Consider the following 18388-nt stretch of genomic DNA (forward strand, 5'->3'; position numbering starts at 1 on the left):
CAAAGAATATAGTTCTGGTGTGCAGCAAAAGATTGTTGAGCTTCAGAAAATAGAAAGTGGCTGTAAGAAAATAGCTAAAGCATTGAAAATCCCCATTTCTACCATCAGGGCAATAATTAAGAAGAAAAAAAGAGCTTTTTGGCAACAAACCCACTAGATAGGTTTGGTGCAAGCAGGGAGATCCTGGACATCTTGTTCAGATACATGGTATCATGGATTCTATTTTTTTTTTTTTTTTTTTGCCATAAGGGTACAGGATTTTCTCAAGAAAAATAACAATATATAACAATATATGAATATACAAAATCAAGTACTGTCTGATTTCTAATTTTCTATAAAATTTTACTATTGAATTGATTTCAAGGTTAAAGTAAATAATTTACCAGATGAAATGCTATGTAGTCAGCACAATTCATGTTATAAACCAACATACTGTAGTTTGGCTCGTATTTCTTTTACGTAGTTTTGTTCTTAGATTTCAAGGATGAGAGCATGTCGCATAACCTGTCCAAATTGGACAAGCAGCCTTTAACGTCAACAACAAAAGATGTGGGAAGCATTTCTTCTTTCTCTTAAAAGAGTAGAAGCCTATTTATTTTGCTCACAATTATATGGTTAGTTGCTCAAATAGTTTTTTGTATGTCTCTTTAATTTTCAGATAAGAGCTGTGTTGTGTTGATGTCAAACAAAGCCTCCAGGCTCAAAAAAAAAAAAAAAAAAAAAAAAAAAAAAAAAAGCTTTGTTCTTTTTCCCCTCACTGTCTCCATTTCCACCATGACCTATGACAATAAGTGGGATAAGGGATGATATGGAGTCACTGATTAGGATGAAACATGTGGTAAAGCTCACCAGTCACTATCTGTTTAGGGAAGAACACCCTCAAACCCGCAATTATCCAGCTGGAGCTGCGACAGGCCCTATTATGTTTTACCTGGGGCAGGATGCATGTGAAGAATTAATCAGACACAGAAAAAGCTATCTGTATTTTTGGAAAGCCTTCATGTCTCTGGCTTTCCTCAGGCATTGGTAATTAGGCAGTAAATGTGCATTTCCCCTGTATTTAAAACACAAATATATGGCTATTTAGTACTTAAACATTGTGGAATGTACACTGCATAAGGCAATATGATATTACAGGTAACATTTTACAATAATGTTACTAATTAACATTAGTTGATGCATTAAGTATCATGGAACAATAAACAGCAATTTTAACTTAATTTATTACAGGGCTATTATTGTTAACTATGAATGAATGAAACTAACAGAAATAAAATAGCTATTTGTCAAGGCAACATTTCACATCTTTGTTTAGTTTACTGTCATGTGTCCGACGTTGTAAAAAACAATGCTATTGTGCAGCATTTACCTCAGTAAGTTGACCGAGTGGATCTGAGCTTGTGCGAGTGAGTGGAGGCGGGGCTAATTAGCATATTCATAGATTCACGTATATTAAATGAAGCCAGGGTGAAGAGTTACATTTAGGCTATTTTAAGGCATGGTGAAAATTTTTTTCACAGGAAGAAATATTTCATGTCACTTTGGTGATCAAAGATGAGTTTTAATGGATAAAATTATTGATTTTAGGGATATAATTGGGAAACTTTAAGTTGAAAAGAGACTTTTAAGAAAGTCTAATTCAAAATATTAAACTATAGTAGTATATCAGTGACACTAAAATATCTAGGCTTAATTTATAAATATACTATTGTTCATTAAGTCATGTTTGTTCATAATACATTCACAAATATTAATTTATACTCTAATAAACAACTTAAACGTGTTCAAACAAATTCACATTAATCAAGATTAATAAATGTTGTAAAATACTGTTCATTGTTATTTCAAGTTAACTATTGCAAAAGTATATGTTCATTTTGAAAATTGTTATCAGAATACTTGAATTGATGTTTGCAACCCTTTTAATTTTGATAATCCAACATATTTCAGACTGAAACAGGATATTAAATAAGTAGTAAAAAATTGCAAAATGACCAAAAATGTGTATTAAGAAAGTATAGGGTCAGTTTTCATGTATTGCTCAACAGTTCAAATCTGCTAAATGAGTGTATACTTTCATTCTCCCTGTGCCATGTCATGTATTAGGTGTGAAATTCAATGATAAAACATGGACTGAAAATGTGTAATCCTCATTGTGGTGAGAATTAGGAAGGAAAATGCAGTGGCTCAGCAACATTAGCCATTAGCATTCAGTCTAAATGTGGTTTAGACTACTTAAGCCAGTGTCTTATGTCTTAGCCTGCAGAGTAGCATACAGCAGATAGGACATCCCATGGGAATGAAAGAGATCTAGTTTGTTTCTCCTAGACAACAATGAGATTAAATGGATTTAAACTTTTGCTTAAGATCTTTCTCCAGAGAACCAAACTGCAGTAATCTCTAGAGTTTCAAGAGATCTCAAATGTGTTTCCAACTGTGCACAGACTCCAAAGTCAGTGTAACCACTCCGAGAGGGATTCGAACCGGCGTTTCTGGCATGGGAGGCAGGATCGCTAACAAGGATGCTAAAGAACACAGCTTCTAGCGTCAATGCGCGTCTTGAGGCTAGGGGAGTGAGGTTTATTTTCACAGCTCTTACTAGCTAGCCTCCGTGGACTAAACATTACTCTTATCTGGGTCACAACACCAACGAAAACCCTACGGTTCTACTCACACTGCTCCAAGCAGGATTCAAACCGGCGTTTCCAGCAGGAGTGCAAACAAGACTGCAGCCTCTAGCATCAGTCGCTGGTGCACCTCTTGAGGCCAGGGGAGTGAGGTTTATTTGCACAACTCTTACTAGATAGCCTCTGCAATCAAAAGTCAGAGTAGGATCTCAATACAAACTCAGTATACTTACCATAAAAGTTTTCTAAACCCAAATGATCTGAGCTATGCTATCCACATTACCTTTATATCTATATATTCAACAAGTGTCTCATTTATGTCAGTTTTTTAAGGAATTCGAAGGCAGGATTTCTAACTGAGAACCCAAAAGTTCCCTGTGGTCAACATGGAATATGAAAAGAGCATAAATAGTATGGTAAATCTTATGTGGCTAAACAGAGAGAAAAGCAAAGGAGGAAAACTCTGTACAGATTGTGCTTTAACTGTATGTTGCCAACTTTGTCTTCTAAATTTTTCGCTTGAGTTGTCACAGGATTGAGGAGCTCAGGAGGTGCTTATTTGCACTAATTAGTCTTCGGTGGTAGCAGCCTCTCATCTGCCTGCCAGCAAAGCCCCAGCCCAGCCTGTCCAGGCGGATTTGCCTGACAGATGGTAAAATAGTCCCCATCTTCCAGGATATTAACTCATTTTGGCTGAGTATCCTGACAAAGGTGGAGCACCTAAGTGGCGTTCTTTGGCGCTCCTCTGAAGCACTGAATGGTGACCGGGTTAATCCCAACACTTCATCTCACGGCCTGCAACAAGTTGTCAGATCCCAGTCCCGGAGCGACAATGTCCTGTTAATGTATTTGCGGATTGGTGTTCTCTTTCCACTGAACGGCAGTGCTGGATTCCTAGGAAGAACACATCATAGAAGCACCTCGTTTCAAAAGCTGGCTTGGTGCAGTTGCTAGCGGTTTCTGTTGAATCACAGTAGCGGCTTAATTGTATAGCAGATCTGGACTGTGGAATATCACACCTAAATGAATGGAACATCATTCATCAGATGCATGCAGGGTCATGCTGAACGAAAGGAGTTTATGTTTACAATGTTCATAACATGCTGACCTTTACCAGACTCAGTGTGCAGATGGTACTGTCTGGGTGGGTGTGGGAGCCAGTTTTTTTCTTTCTTCCAACTACAGGAAAGTTTTAATCCAGGAGGAACTTTCTGAAAAGAGACAGGAAGGAATGTTAGTGATCCCATTGGACACTCTGTGCATATAATACTTGCATGTATGTATACAATTGCTGTGGCCGTTTCTGCTAGTAGATGCCGCAACTACACCATTATGCAGTCCAAGAGCCCCTTTCTCCTGCCTGCATTTCTGGTATATTAAAGAAAAAATGACCCTGAATGTTATTATTTATTGGTATAAAATAGGTAGTGTACTGATTGTTTTGATGCTGACTGGTGGGTGACATCATAAGAATGCACAAAAACTTCACTAATGACAATTCAGAGCTGTAATCTTAGAAAATATGTCCATTTCATTTTTTACTAAGTGTGAAATAAATAAATAAACAACTGGCTAAACATCTGTACAGAGCCGTGCACATACCATACAGAAAAAAAAGTATATTATAGCCACAAATAAAGACTTGTTTATTTGTGTTCCTACGACTGACTAATAAGCCAGCACATCTTACTAATTTGTTCCCTCATTTTACTAAATCGTGGCCATGTTGTAATAATTCATACCCTTGCATTAGTTAAATCAAAATGAAGGAACAAATAAGTACAACATGGCCATGATTTACTAAGATTGTAATGACTCATCACTCGACATAGGATCCATTATGCAAGCTTTATTAAAAGTACTCGTCGTTGTACAGGCAGGGGTCAGAACCAGCAAACACAGCAATGAAGAGCAGGCAGAATAGTGGTCGGAAACAGGCAGGAGGTCAGGGTAACAAGCAAGGTTCACAGTCCAAAGTACAGGCACTAGGTCGGTGGGCAGGCAGCAACGGGTCAGTAACGATAAACAAACAAAGACAGCAACAGATAATCCAACAGGGTATAAACGCTCAGAATTGTCAGCCGGGGCAATGATCAAGACTTCGCGTAGTAATAGTGTCTGGGTGCTGCTTAAATAGTGTTCATAACGAGCTGCAGCTGGCGATCAATCAGAGTCCAAGGCACGGGGTTATGGGGAATGTAGTGCGAATCAGTATACATGGATGAGTGGATGCGTGAGTGTCAGTATTTAGGAGATGGAGCCCTCTGCTGGCCAGTAGAGGGAATCACGGGGTTCGTCTCCGTGACAGAGCCCCCTCCCTGCGAGCGACTCCTGGCGCGAGGTGGAACACGACGTCGGGGCCTACCGCGTGGTCGAGGGGCCGGTCTCTCTGGGTGGTCGCGGTGAAATTCGTCGATCAGGTTGGGATCAAGTATATCCTCAGCGTCGACCCAAGATTGCTCCTCGGGACCGTACCCCTCCCAGTCCACCAGATATTGGATGATGCGTCCCCGACGTCTGGAGTTAAGTAGTTCTCGCACCTGATACACCTCCTCGCCTTCCACAAGGACGGGCTGGGGACTCTGTTCACGGGACCTCCCCTCTCCCTCCTCACCGGGGTCAGCAGCGGGCTTGAGCAAGGAAACATGAAATGTGGGAGAAATACGGTAGGTGTTAGGTAATGCAAGACGGTATGATACAGGTGTGATTTGACGGGTGATTTTGAAAGGACCCACGTACCTTGGACTCAACTTTTTACAGGGGAGCCGGAGGCGAAGATCCCGGGTCGAGAGCCAAACCCATTGACCGGGGTGATATTCTGGTCCGGGGCGTCGTCGACGATCGGCGTATTCTCTCTGGCGGCGAATGGCTCGTTGGAGATGGACATGAGCTTGGTTCCAGGTCTCCTCACTTCTGTTGAGCCAGTCAGTGACCGCTGGCACATCGGTTGGTTCTCCCGACCACGGGAACATGGGTGGTTGGTAGCCCAAGACACACTTGAATGGGGTGATACCGGTGGCAGGTTTTACTAAAGAGTTCTGAGCGTACTCGGCCCATAGGAGATATCGCCCCCAATCCTCCTGATTCTGGTGGCAGTAAGATCGGAGGAAGCGAGTAAGTTCTTGATTGAGTCTTTCGACCTGTCCATTGGCCTGAGGATGGTAGCCGGAAGTCAGGCTTACGTTGACGTCCAACACCTGGAAGAAGGCTCTCCAAAGACGAGAGGTGAACTGGGGACCACGATCTGAGACGATATCCTCCGGTAACCCGTAGAGACGAAAGACCCAGTTACATAGGAGTTCTGCAGTCTGCATGGCCGTCGGGAGTTTGGGCTGAGGGATTAAACGGCAGGCTTTAGAGAAGCGATCAATGACTGTGAATATGACGGTGTTACCTTGGGACGGAGGGAGGTCGGTGATGAAGTCGATGGCTATGTGAGACCAGGGACGCTGAGGTGTGGGAAGTGGTTGGAGTAATCCGGCGGGTAGCTGTCTTGGACTCTTATGCACGTTGCAGGTGTGACAATGCTGAACAAAGGCCGTGGCGTCCTTGACTAGAGACTCCCACCAGAAGCGATTTTGTAGCAGATGGATGGTGGCCGTGATACCAGGGTGGCCGGAAGCGGGCAGACTGTGGGTGAGATTCAGGACTTGGTCGCGGAGGTGGAGAGGCACAAACACTTTGTCGGGTGGGCATGCGGCTGGAATCTCCTGTTGAGCGTTATGTTGCTGAATGAGAGTCATGATGTCCCACTGGATGGGTGCTATGACCACTTGAAAGGGGAGAATGGTTTCGGGGTCACTGGGGGTTTGTTCCTCCTCGTGTAGGCGAGACAGGGCGTCAGCCTTGACGTTCTTAGAGCCCGGACGATAGGTGACCGTGAAATTGAAGCGAGTAAAGAATAAGGACCATCTGGCTTGACGTGGGTTGAGACGTTTGGCTGTTCGCAGGTACTCCAGATTCTTGTGGTCAGTGAGAACCGTGAAGGGGTAGTTAGCACCCTCTAGCCAATGCCTCCACTCCTCGAAAGCTGATTTCATGGCGAGGAGTTCCCGGTCTCCTACATCGTAGTTGCGTTCCGCTGGGTTAAGCTTGCGGGAGTAGAAGGCACAGGGGTGGACTTTGGCTAGTGGACCCTGTCGTTGTGAGAGGACTGCCCCCACTCCAGTATTCGAAGCGTCCACTTCGACGATGAAGGGAATCGAGGGGTCGGGATGGCACAATATGGGTGCGGTGATAAAGCGCTGTTTGAGTTCCTGGAAGGCTTGGCGAGCTGTGTCCGACCATATAAGATGACGAGTTCCCTTCTTGACCATGGATGTAAGAGGGCTTACTATGATGCTGAAGTTCCGAATAAATCGACGATAGAAGTTGGCGAACCCTAAGAAGCCTTGTAACTCCTTCAAGGTGCTGGGTTCGGGCCACTTGAGGACGGCATTGACCTTACACTCGTCCATGGCGACCCCCTCTGGGCTGATGACGTATCCAAGGAAGGTGGTGGATGTGGTGTGGAACTCGCACTTCTCTGCTTTGGCATACAGTTTATGGTCAATTAGTCTTTGAAGTACAGCTCTGACATGGTGAATGTGATCATCAAGGGTGTTCGAATATATAAGGATATCGTCAATGTAAACAATCACCGACCTGTTCAGCATGTCCCTGAATATGTCATTGACGAATGACTGGAAGATTGACGGACTGTTGACAAGGCCGAACGGCATGACCCGGTATTCGTAGTGCCCGTTAGTCGTGGAAAAGGCTGTCTTCCACTCGTCACCCTCCCTGATGCGGATCAGATTGTAGGCGCAGCGTAAATCCAGTTTAGTGAAATATCGTGCGGTGCGTAGCTGTTCCAGGGCTGAGGGCACCAGTGGCAGAGGGTATCGGAATTTCACTGTGATCTCGTTGAGACCCCTATAATCGATGCACGGCCGAAGTCCCCCATCCTTCTTTCGTACAAAGAAGAAGCCTGCGGATGCAGGGGATGTTGACGGACGAATGAACCCCTTTTTCAACTCCTCCTCTATATATTGAGCCATGGCTTCAGACTCCGGCTGGGACAGAGGGAAGATGCGGCCTCGGGGAGGAGAATGACCTGGAAGGAGATCAATGGCACAGTCATGAGCTCGGTGTGGGGGAAGAGTGTTGGCTTTTTCCTTACTGAATGCCATGGTGAGGTCGTGGTAATCCTTAGGCAGATTGGGAACGGACGACTCCTCTGGCTTTACACAGACAGCGTGAACAGGAATGGGTGCTATGGCAGACAGACATGAGTTTTGGCATCGGACGCTCCACCTGGTGATTTGTCCCTCTCTCCACGAAATTTGTGGGTCATGGAGCCGTAACCACGGTAAACCTAGAATGACTGGGGTGTTGGACACAGGCAGTACGTAGAATTGAATTAGTTCGTTGTGCAGTAAACCAGTTGACATCGACAGTTCTTGGGATAGTTGGTTAATTGAGCCCGTCCCCAGAGGGCGTCCATCTATCGTGGCTATAGAGAGGGAAATTGAACAGGGAATGAGAGAGATGTCATGGGACTTAGCGAAATCCTCAGAAATGAAATTACCAGCTGCACCGGAATCCAACAGGGCAGTGGTGACCACTCGCTTATCATGAATCAATAAAGTAATCGGTACAGTTACACAGTTCAGGGAAGTGACAGAGTTCGAGGTGGGACTCACCGATTTGGCTGTAGCAGGTGACGGATGGGAGGGACATGAGACCCGCTGATGGCCAGGTAATCCACAGTATAAGCATAGGCGGTTGGTGAGGCGGCGATTTCTCTCTTCGGCCGAGAGGTGATAGGTGTTCACCTGCATGGGCTCTGGCGTTTCTTCGTGACACGGTGGAGCAGTGAATACTGGGCGTCGCGAACTAGTGCGGCGTGCACGCTGCAGGTTATCGATGGATATGGCCAGTTCAATGAAGCTGTTGAGGTCTCTACCCTCATCACGGCATGCTAGCTCGGTTTGTAATTCGTGACTGAGACCTTTGCGAAACAAAACTTTGAACGTGTCACTCACCCAGGTTGTCTGTGCAGCCAGCGTGCGAAAACTCATGGCGTACTCAGCTGCCGTTAATCTCCCTTGGGTTAATTCCAGTAAGCGCTCGCCCGCTCCCTTTCCCTCTCTGGGGTGATCAAAAACCTCACGGAATTGCCTGAGGAAATCTTCAAATGAGACAAACGCCGTGCCCTCAGCGTGCCAGACCGCAGTAATCCAGTCCAACGCTCTTCCCGTCAACAGAGAGCAAACAAAAGCGATTTTACCCCTCTCGGTGTTGTAAAGGGTTGGTTGTTGCTCGACAAACAAGGAGCATTGGAGCAGGAAGTCCTTGCATTTCGCAGCGTCTCCGTCGAACTTCTCCGGGAACGCCAGACGGGGATTAACGTGAGACGGCGTCTCAACCGCGTGTGTAATGGCGGCCGCAACCGGGGTTGGTGTCGCGGCAGCAGTGCTGTGAAGACTCTGGACGGCCTTAGCCAGCTCCTCCGTGATGGTAGTCAGACGATTCAGCTGGTGTTGATTAGCAGCGATCTGACTCACCTGGGCAGCCATGTGAGCACACAGACGATCGTAAGCCGCTGGATCGGGTTGTGGCGAAGTCTTCTGTAATGACTCATCACTCGACATAGGATCCATTATGCAAGCTTTATTAAAAGTACTCGTCGTTGTACAGGCAGGGGTCAGAACCAGCAAACACAGCAATGAAGAGCAGGCAGAATAGTGGTCGGAAACAGGCAGGAGGTCAGGGTAACAAGCAAGGTTCACAGTCCAAAGTACAGGCACTAGGTCGGTGGGCAGGCAGCAACGGGTCAGTAACGATAAACAAACAAAGACAGCAACAGATAATCCAACAGGGTATAAACGCTCAGAATTGTCAGCCGGGGCAATGATCAAGACTTCGCGTAGTAATAGTGTCTGGGTGCTGCTTAAATAGTGTTCATAACGAGCTGCAGCTGGCGATCAATCAGAGTCCAAGGCACGGGGTTATGGGGAATGTAGTGCGAATCAGTATACATGGATGAGTGGATGCGTGAGTGTCAGTATTCAGGAGATGGAGCCCTCTGCTGGCCAGTAGAGGGAATCACGGGGTTCGTCTCCGTGACAAAGATGAGGTAAGTAATTAATATGTCATGAGAATATTAATTCTTAATTTGTGACCACAATTTAACTATATACAGGTGCGGTTCATATAATTAGAATATCGTGACAAAAGTTCATTTTTTTTATTGTAAATTATTTTCAAAAATGAAACTTTCATATATTCTAGATTCCCTACATGTAAAGTAAAACATTTCAAAAGTGTTTTTATTTTTTATTTTGATGATTAGAGCGTACAGCTCATGAAAGTCCAAAATCCAATATCCTATAAAATATTAGAATGTTTACATTTGAGTTTCATTAAATGACCATCCCTACAGTATAAATTCCGGGTATCTCTTGTTCTTTGAAACCACACTGACGGGTAAGACTGCTGACTTGGCAATGGTCCAGGAGAAAATCATTGACACCCTCCACAAAGAGAGTAAGTCACAGAAGGTCATTACCGAATGTGGTGGCTGTTTACAGAGTGATGTATCAGAGCATATTAAATGCAAAGTTGACTAGAAGGAAGAAATTGGGTAGGCAAAGGTGCACAAGCAACAGGGATGACCACAAGCTTGAGAATACTGTCAAGTAAAGCCCATTCAGACACTTGGGAGAGCTTCACAATGAGTCAAATGAAGCCGGAGTCAGCGCATCAAGAGTCACCACACTCTGACATCTTCAGGAAAAGGACTACCAAGCCACTTCTGAAACAGAAACAACATCAGAAGCATCTTACCTAAGGAGAAAAAGAACTGGACAGTGAACAGTGGTCAAAAGTCCTCTTTTCAGATAAAAGTAAATTTAGCATTTCATGTTGAAATCATGGTCCCAGTGTCATGATCACCAGTGAGAGTGCCCTATCAGCCACTAGAGGGCACTCCATTCCGGACTCTCATTTCCACCCATTGCATTCACTACATTACCCATAACGCACTCCCCGGACTCATTATCTCATCATCATTGCACTCACCTGTTTGGTATTACATCATTAGTGTCTGTCTATTTATACCTGGTTTGTTTCTGCCTTTTCTGGTTCTTTGTATTTTTGTTACGTGCACTTTTGTACTCCTGGCTTTTGTTTTGTGGACTGTTTCTGTGATTTTGACCCTTGCCTGTTCCTTGGATTACGTGTTTGGAGTTCCCTTAAATAAACATCACTGCACTTGGATCTTACCGCCTTGTTTCTGTGTGCATCCGTGACAGAAAGAACCACCATAATGCAAGGATCCAGCAGCGATGGAGTCTGGTCCCCGGCCAAGGCACGGGAAGCTCGGGGCAGTCCCCAGGATTTGGCGGTGCTGCGGCAGAAGGGTATGAGGATACGACCATTTGTCCAAAAGTTCTGGTCACGGGCAGAGAAGTTTAGCCTCCCTGATGCGGTCCTCAAGGAAACTTGCAACGGCTGTCTGAACGACCCTCTACCACAGTGGGAGATGGAGCTGGTGGAGAGGTTGAACTTTTGGAACTTTGCCAATTACTTATACCTACGTAAGAATAAGCCAATTCGGAGACCTCCTGTTCCCGCTCCAGCCCGTGTGTCCTTTCCAAGGCCTGCTCCAGCCCATGAGTGTGTTCCAGCCCGTGAATCCGCTCCAGAGGCCTCAGAGGAGGTTGGCACTGAGTCTCTGCTTCACACTCATAAAAGGAGGAGGAGGAGGAAGGCTTTAGTTATCCCTCAAGGCCCGGAGGCCTTCCCAGAGCCCGCTCCAGCCGGTGAGTCCACTCCAGAGCCCGCTCCAGCCGGTGAGTCCACTCCAGAGCCCGCTCCAGCCGGTGAGTCCACTCCAGAGCCCGCTCCAGCCAGTGAGTCCACTCCAGAGCCCGCTCCAGCCAGTGAGTCCACTCCAGAGCCCGCTCCAGCCAGTGAGTCCACTCCAGAGCCCGCTCCAGCCAGTGAGTCCACTCCAGTCAGTGAGTCCATTCCAGAGCCCACTCCAGTCAGGGAGTCCACTCCAGTCCCCACTCCAGTCAGGGAGTCCGTTCCATCCAGTGAGTCCACTCCAGAGCCCGCTCCAGCCAGTGAGTCCACTCCAGAGCCCGCTCCAGCCAGTGAGTCCACTCCAGAGCCCGCTCCAGCCAGTGAGTCCACTCCAGAGCCCGCTCCAGCCAGTGAGTCCACTCCAGTCAGTGAGTCCATTCCAGAGCCCACTCCAGTCAGGGAGTCCACTCCAGTCCCCACTCCAGTCAGGGAGTCCGTTCCATCCAGTGAGTCCACTCCAGAGCCCGCTCCATCCAGTGAGTCCACTACAGAGCCCACTCCAGTCAGGGCGTCCGCTCCATCCAGTGAGTCCACTCCAGACCCCGCTCTAGCCAGTGAGTCCACTCCAGTCCCGCATGATCTTCCTGTCAGTCCTATGATGGCCAAGAGGACTGTCTTCACTTTTTATGTTTTGTCAGCATTGCGTGCCTGGAGGATGCACTCTGAGCGGCCCGAGTCCGCTCCAGCCAGTGAGCCCGCTCCAGCCAGTGAGCCCACGCCAGTCCTGCATGCTTTCCCTGTCAGTCCTGCGATGCACTCAGGGCAGCCTGAGCCCGCTGCCATCACCGAGCTGCCCGCTCTCCCTGATACGGCCACGGAGGCCGTCACCGAGCTGCCCGCTCTCCCTGATACGGCCACGGAGGCCGTCACCGAGCTGCCCGCTCTCCCTGATACAGCCACGGAGGCCGTCACCGAGCTGCCCGCTCTCCCTGATACGGCCACGGAGGCTGTCACCGAGCTGCCCGCTCTCCCTGATACGGCCACGGAGCAACCTTGGTCTGCCCTGCCGCCACCGCCCAGATCTTCAGTCCTGCCGCCGTCACTGCTGCTTGAAGTCTAGTGGGAAGTTTCTGAAGTTAGTAATGATTTGGGGGGCCGTGACATCTGCTGGTGTTGGTCCATTGTGTTTTATCAAGTGCAAAGTCAATGCAGCCATCTTCCAGGAGATTTTGGTGCACTTTATGATTCCATCTGCTGACAAGCTTTATGGAGATGCTGATTTCCTTTTCCAGCAGCTGCTTTAGCACCTGCCCACAGTGCAAAAAACCACTTGCAAGTGGTTTGCTGACCATGATATTACTGTGCTTTATTGGCAGGCCAACATGCCTGACTCCTAAATCTATGGGATATTTTCAAGAGAAAGATGAGAGAGTCGATCCAACAACATACAGATGATCTGAAGGCTCAATAGTGCCTCAGCAGTGCCACAGGCTGATCACTTCCATGCCACACTTCACTGATGCTGTAATTTGTGCTAGGAGCAAGTCATTTGCTGTAATATATGCTGCTGACCAAGTATTGAGTGTACAAATGAACATACTTTAAAGAACTTGAACTTTTCTGTTTTTCAAATCCATTTTTTGATTGATCTTAGGAAATATTCTAATATTTTGAGATACTGGATTTTGGACTTTCATGAGCTGTAGGCTCTAATCATCAAAATTTAAAAAAAACTTTTGAAATGTTTTACTTTACATGTAGGGAATGTAGAATATATGAAAGTTTCATTTTTAAAAATAATTTACAATAAAAAAATGAACTTTTTCACGATATTCTAATTATATGACCAGCACCTGTATAGTGTCTGCTATATCGGCCTACTACATACTACAGTTGCAAGAAAAAGTATGTGAACCACTTGCAGAATCTGTGAAATTGTGCAAAATTTTAACAAAAGATGAGAGCTCATACAAAATGCATGTTATTTTTTTTTTCATTTACTGTCCTGAGTAAGATATTTTACATAAAATATGTTTACATATAATCCATAAGACAAAAAAAATTATTAAAATGACCCAGTTCAAAAGTTTGTGAACCATTGATTCTCAATACTGTGTGTGTTTAACTGGATGATCCACGACTGTTTGTTTGTTTTGTGATGGTTGTTCATGAGTCTCTTGTTTATTCTGAGCAGTTAAACTGAGCTTCGTTTCTTCAGAAAAAATCTCCAGGTCCCCAAAATTCTTCAGTTTTCCACCATCTTTTGCATATTTGAACCCTTTACAGCAGTGACTGAATGATTTTGAGATCCATCTTTTCACATGGAGGACAACTGAGGGACTCAAACTCAACTATTAAAAAAGGTTCAAACATTCACTGATGCTCCAGAAGGAAACACGATTCATTAAGAGTCGGGGGGTGAAAACTTTTGAACAGGATGAAGATGTCCACATTTTTCTTATTTCGCTTGAATATAATTTTTATTTAATTTTTTTTAATTTAGTACTGCCCTTCGGAAGCAACAGAAGATTCTTGCATGTTTCCTGGAAGACAAATTAAATACAATTTACCTTAATCTTCAAATTCCAAATGTTTTCACCCCCATCTATAAATGCATCATGTTTTTTTTTTTTTTTTTTTTCTGGAGCATCAGTGAATGTTTGAACCTTTTTTGTGCTGTGTTTGAGTCCCTCAGTGTGAAAAGACGGATCAGTCACTGCTGTAAAGGGTTCAAATATGCAAAAAATGCTGAAAAAGAATCTGCAGGACCTGGATTTTTCTAAAGAATTTTGGGCAGTTTAACTGATCAGGACAAACAAGGGACTTGTGAACATCACAATACAAAAAAAAAAAAAAAAAAAAAAAACATTTGTAGATCATCCAAGTAACCACACACAGTATTGAGAATCAGTGGTTCACATATGAATGGGGTTATTTTAATAAATTCAGCCATTTTTTTTGTCTTGTGGATTATATGTAAACATCTTTTGTGTGTGTGTTACAGCCTAGTTTGTGCTGAATACATTGTAATGACACTTTTTCCATTAATATGTTTATGAACAACTGAAAAAATCATGCGTTAGATAGGTCTTTATCCATCAAATGCTCTCTAGAACACAAATGTCCCAGCCTTCTAAACTAAAAGGCTATTTGGAACAAAAGGGCAAGATCTCTCATCCAGATTTCCAATAGAAAATATCAATACAGGAGAGAAAACAGGGTCTTAAAAAACGATAGTTTCAAAAACAAAATCACACATTTTTTTTGCCATTCTTGTCCGAGTCTAACTTTGATCTTTAGACAGACTCCCCATCATCATCATCACAAACAGAACCATAAAACACAGTGTTCAGACTGAAGCAATGTCAGGATTCCAATATTGAGAAAAAAAGCTTTGGAAAAGACAACATGGGTTGTGAAATGTGCAAGCATAATGTGTTAATGGAATAAAAAAGTTACTTTCTAAAAATAATCACACCCCAAAACACTTAAGTTCCCAACACATGACCGGCCTGCTCAAAGTTTGACCGCAATTACACAAAATTACTCTATTTTCTCTCTGTCCTCATAATTTCCAGTGAAGTTGTAATTCATCAGTTTGTGTCAGCATCAAACAGGTCGGCAGGAAAGAGGGTAACGCCTCGTTCTATTTTAAGAACAAAGTATTCCAGGTACACTTCCAAACTTTGCGCCAAACGTTTACCAAAAGTCCCGGCAGTGGACATCTGAGATCAAGTCACGGCAACTTCTGGGCTGAAGTCAAGCAGACGCTTCAGAGTAGATGCAGAAACTCTATAATCAAATTCAACTTGAACAAAGGTGAATAGAGATTGGAATGTGAAGGGATAAAAATAAAGTTATATGTCCTTCCAACATTAATAATGTCATTGGATAGTGATTACTAAAATAAAAAATAAATGACCTGCTAGACGTGTAATAAGGTCACTAAACTGCCGAGCAAACATGACTCACCCAGCTGCGTGTGGGGTCCCCGTTTCTGGGATTCCATATGAACACTCGTTTACTTGTTCAAAGGATCCATTTTTACATCGTCCTAATGGCTGCTGAGAGGTCCGACTTGGAACCCATGCATTTTTTTTTCTTCCAGTCCTTTTTTTTTTTTTTTTTTTTTGCTCTCTCCTTTGACACAGCTACAAAATGACTTTAGCTAAATAACTGTGCATGGAAGAAAACAAATATGATGCATAACTTCTCATTCAAACTATAACAAAAAACAAATCTCAACAGAAGGAGCAACAAGCGATGGTACACATGCTTGTATTTCATGCCACAAAGAAAAGCAACATTCCAATTCTGGCCACGGTTTTTCTAAAATAATGATATAAATCTCGGAGTACAGCTGCAGAGGAAGGAGGCAGGCAGTGATGGATGGTGCTGGGGCAGTTTTACAGTTGAGGCTGGTTTCACACAAAAACAGAGCAAGGTTTTTCTCTATGGCAAACATCACTATTAATATTGCTCATGATCTGAAAAAAAAGTGTGCAATTTGTCATGCACTGTTTGTGTTAGAGACATGAGTGATTCCTCAAATCAAGCGCTTGCTGTGGAGAGGTGTGCTGTTATTTTTCTAAGAGATCAGACTTATGATTTTCATCTGACGGACAATAAATTAGGTGAAAAACATCCCTTAGACTTAAAGTACATTAAATGTGGGGCCTCATATCTGGAGACCAAAATATTATTATTTTTTATTTTTTTTAAAGAAGTGAATGCATCAGCAAGGAAAGATTAAATTGATCAAAAGTGACAGTAAAGACATTTTTGTAATGTTACAAGATTTCTGTTTTCAAATAAGCAGCACAACTTTTTTCAACATTGATATTAATAAGAAATGTGTCTTGAGAACCAAATCAACACATTAGAATGATTTCTGAAAAACACTTAAGACTGGAGTAATGATGCTGAAAATTCAGCTTTGTCATCACATGAATAAATTACATTTTAAAATATATTAAAATAGAAAACAGTTAAAATTGTAATAATATTTCACAATTCTACTGTATTTACAGTGTTTTTTAATCAAGTAAATGCACACTCTAAAAAAATGCTGGGTTAAAAACAACCCAAGTTGGGCTGAAAATGGACAAACTCAGTGGTTGGGTTAAATGTTTGCCCAACCTGCTGGGTAGTTTTCGATTATTATTGTTGCCTCTAGTAATTTTGTGTCCGATTTTTAATTTCCAACCTATTTTTGGTTCTTTTTATGCCAGCCATATAGTAATTTTTAAACAATAGTTGGGTTAATAAAACCCAACCACTGGGTTAAAACACCCCAATTGCTGGGTTTGTCCATTTTTAACCCAACTTGGGTTGTCTTTAACTCAGCATTTTTTAAAGTGCAGCCTTGGTGAGCATAAGCTTTTTCTTTCAAAAATATTAAATGTATGTTTGCACACTTTTTCTTTTCTTTTTTCTTTTTTTTTAAACACATGTACGTACATATACACAGTTTGTTAACACTGCAGTTATATTATCTCTTTTATTTGACAGCAATATACAGTTCCAATTCACTAAACTTAAATGTTTGCAATAAACATCAAGGTGCTACAGTATTTTGCCTTGTCATGTCCAAATTAATTGACCTGCAATGCTTTCCCCCTGCTGCTCAAGAAACTGGAACTTAATTTAAAGCTGCCATTTGATTGGACTTGTTGCACGTGTTGCCAGCTCTGCTGCCACATCTCTCAGCCAGCTTTGGGAAATTTTGTCTTAGTCCAGCACAGGTGGTTCACATTTAGGAGTGAGGCTATATATAGCATGCGAAAACACAATCCAGGTGGTTTTTCCAGTGAACAAAGCAGCTAATGCAGAGCCATGCGGCTGCCCCCTCCTAGGGTTTGTTTAATGAACAGGATCTCTGGGGTATAGAGGAAAGATACAGAGCTGCCAGCTGGGCACAGACCACTGATAATTCAAGTCTATTGGTCAGAAGCACAGAGGGCAGTAAATGACACCAATCAAGGCTTTTGGTTTCACTGTTGGGGAAGCTATTTTGAAACCGTACTTTCCCAAGCTACAAACCACTCATAATTTAAACTAGTTAAATTACAGTCATGTTGCCCTTTTAAAACAGTAGCTAGAATGAAGCTATTTAATGGGAACTATTAGATGACTATTTATTTTGCAATAAAAGCAGCATTTATCTAGCACAAAATAATGAGGCTTTCAAAAGGAGTGCTACCATTAAACATCTTTTCAATAAATACCAAGTTCTGTCATGAAATTCTATATGGCACAGGCTGATGGGTCCTTAACGCAACTGATTTTATGGCACAAGATGATTAGTTCATGTCGCATTTGCAGCCAATGAGCTTGCTGCTCAACATTTAAATAGCTGGTTACACCCACTATAGCAGTTTGCAGCGCACTGTCAGAGGTCCTCTGAAACCTCCACCTTCCCCAGCTCCACCTGTATAGATATGCTCTTTGTGCTGAAGCAGTATGTCTTACATGCTCACAGCAGCGTATCAATGTCCGTATTGGCAGTAGCAAGTCTCTGTATTTGCTCTGCAGCAGCAGCAGCAATAATCTACGAAAACAACAATAATCAACACCAGCAGCAATACCAGCAGCAGCAGCATAGCAGATCTATTCCACCAAGACCAAATACATTAACATTTTCATATCCATTACCATGCTAAAAAGTCTTCACAGGGTTGTCATGATAGAAATATATTGACACAAAACAGAACCAATAAAAGTATAGAGAACATCTTTATCCACAAGTTTCCGACGCCCCGTGAGGCCTTGCGTCAAAAGTGGGAGTGTCTTCAGGTTTGAAGTAAACAAGTGGGATGTGACACTCATTCATTCAACAGTTGACAGTCATTCAGGATTTAGGGATCCAAGTTTTACAATAAAACAAAGTTTTAACATGTTTTACAATAAAAAAATGCTACAGTAACAGTAATTTATTAATTTGTGTCAGGAGTGCACATCAATCATGC

General features: G+C 43.5%; 1 long non-coding RNA gene across 1 annotated transcript in view; it reads right to left on the reverse strand.

Annotated features, from left to right (window-relative positions):
* Window positions 1-758: 758 nt before the first annotated feature.
* LOC137036075 (uncharacterized) overlaps window positions 759-18388 on the reverse strand; it is a 63925-nt gene continuing 46295 nt past the window's right edge. Inside the window, exons 4-5 of the long non-coding RNA XR_010897139.1 lie at window positions 3736-3838; window positions 759-3646 (exon numbers count right to left, since the gene is read on the reverse strand). This is a non-coding gene — a long non-coding RNA (uncharacterized lncRNA). The remainder of the gene's footprint in view (window positions 3647-3735; window positions 3839-18388) is intronic.

The sequence above is a fragment of the Chanodichthys erythropterus genome, chromosome 14, assembly GCF_024489055.1.
Source record: "Chanodichthys erythropterus isolate Z2021 chromosome 14, ASM2448905v1, whole genome shotgun sequence".
NCBI lineage: Eukaryota > Metazoa > Chordata > Actinopteri > Cypriniformes > Xenocyprididae > Chanodichthys > Chanodichthys erythropterus.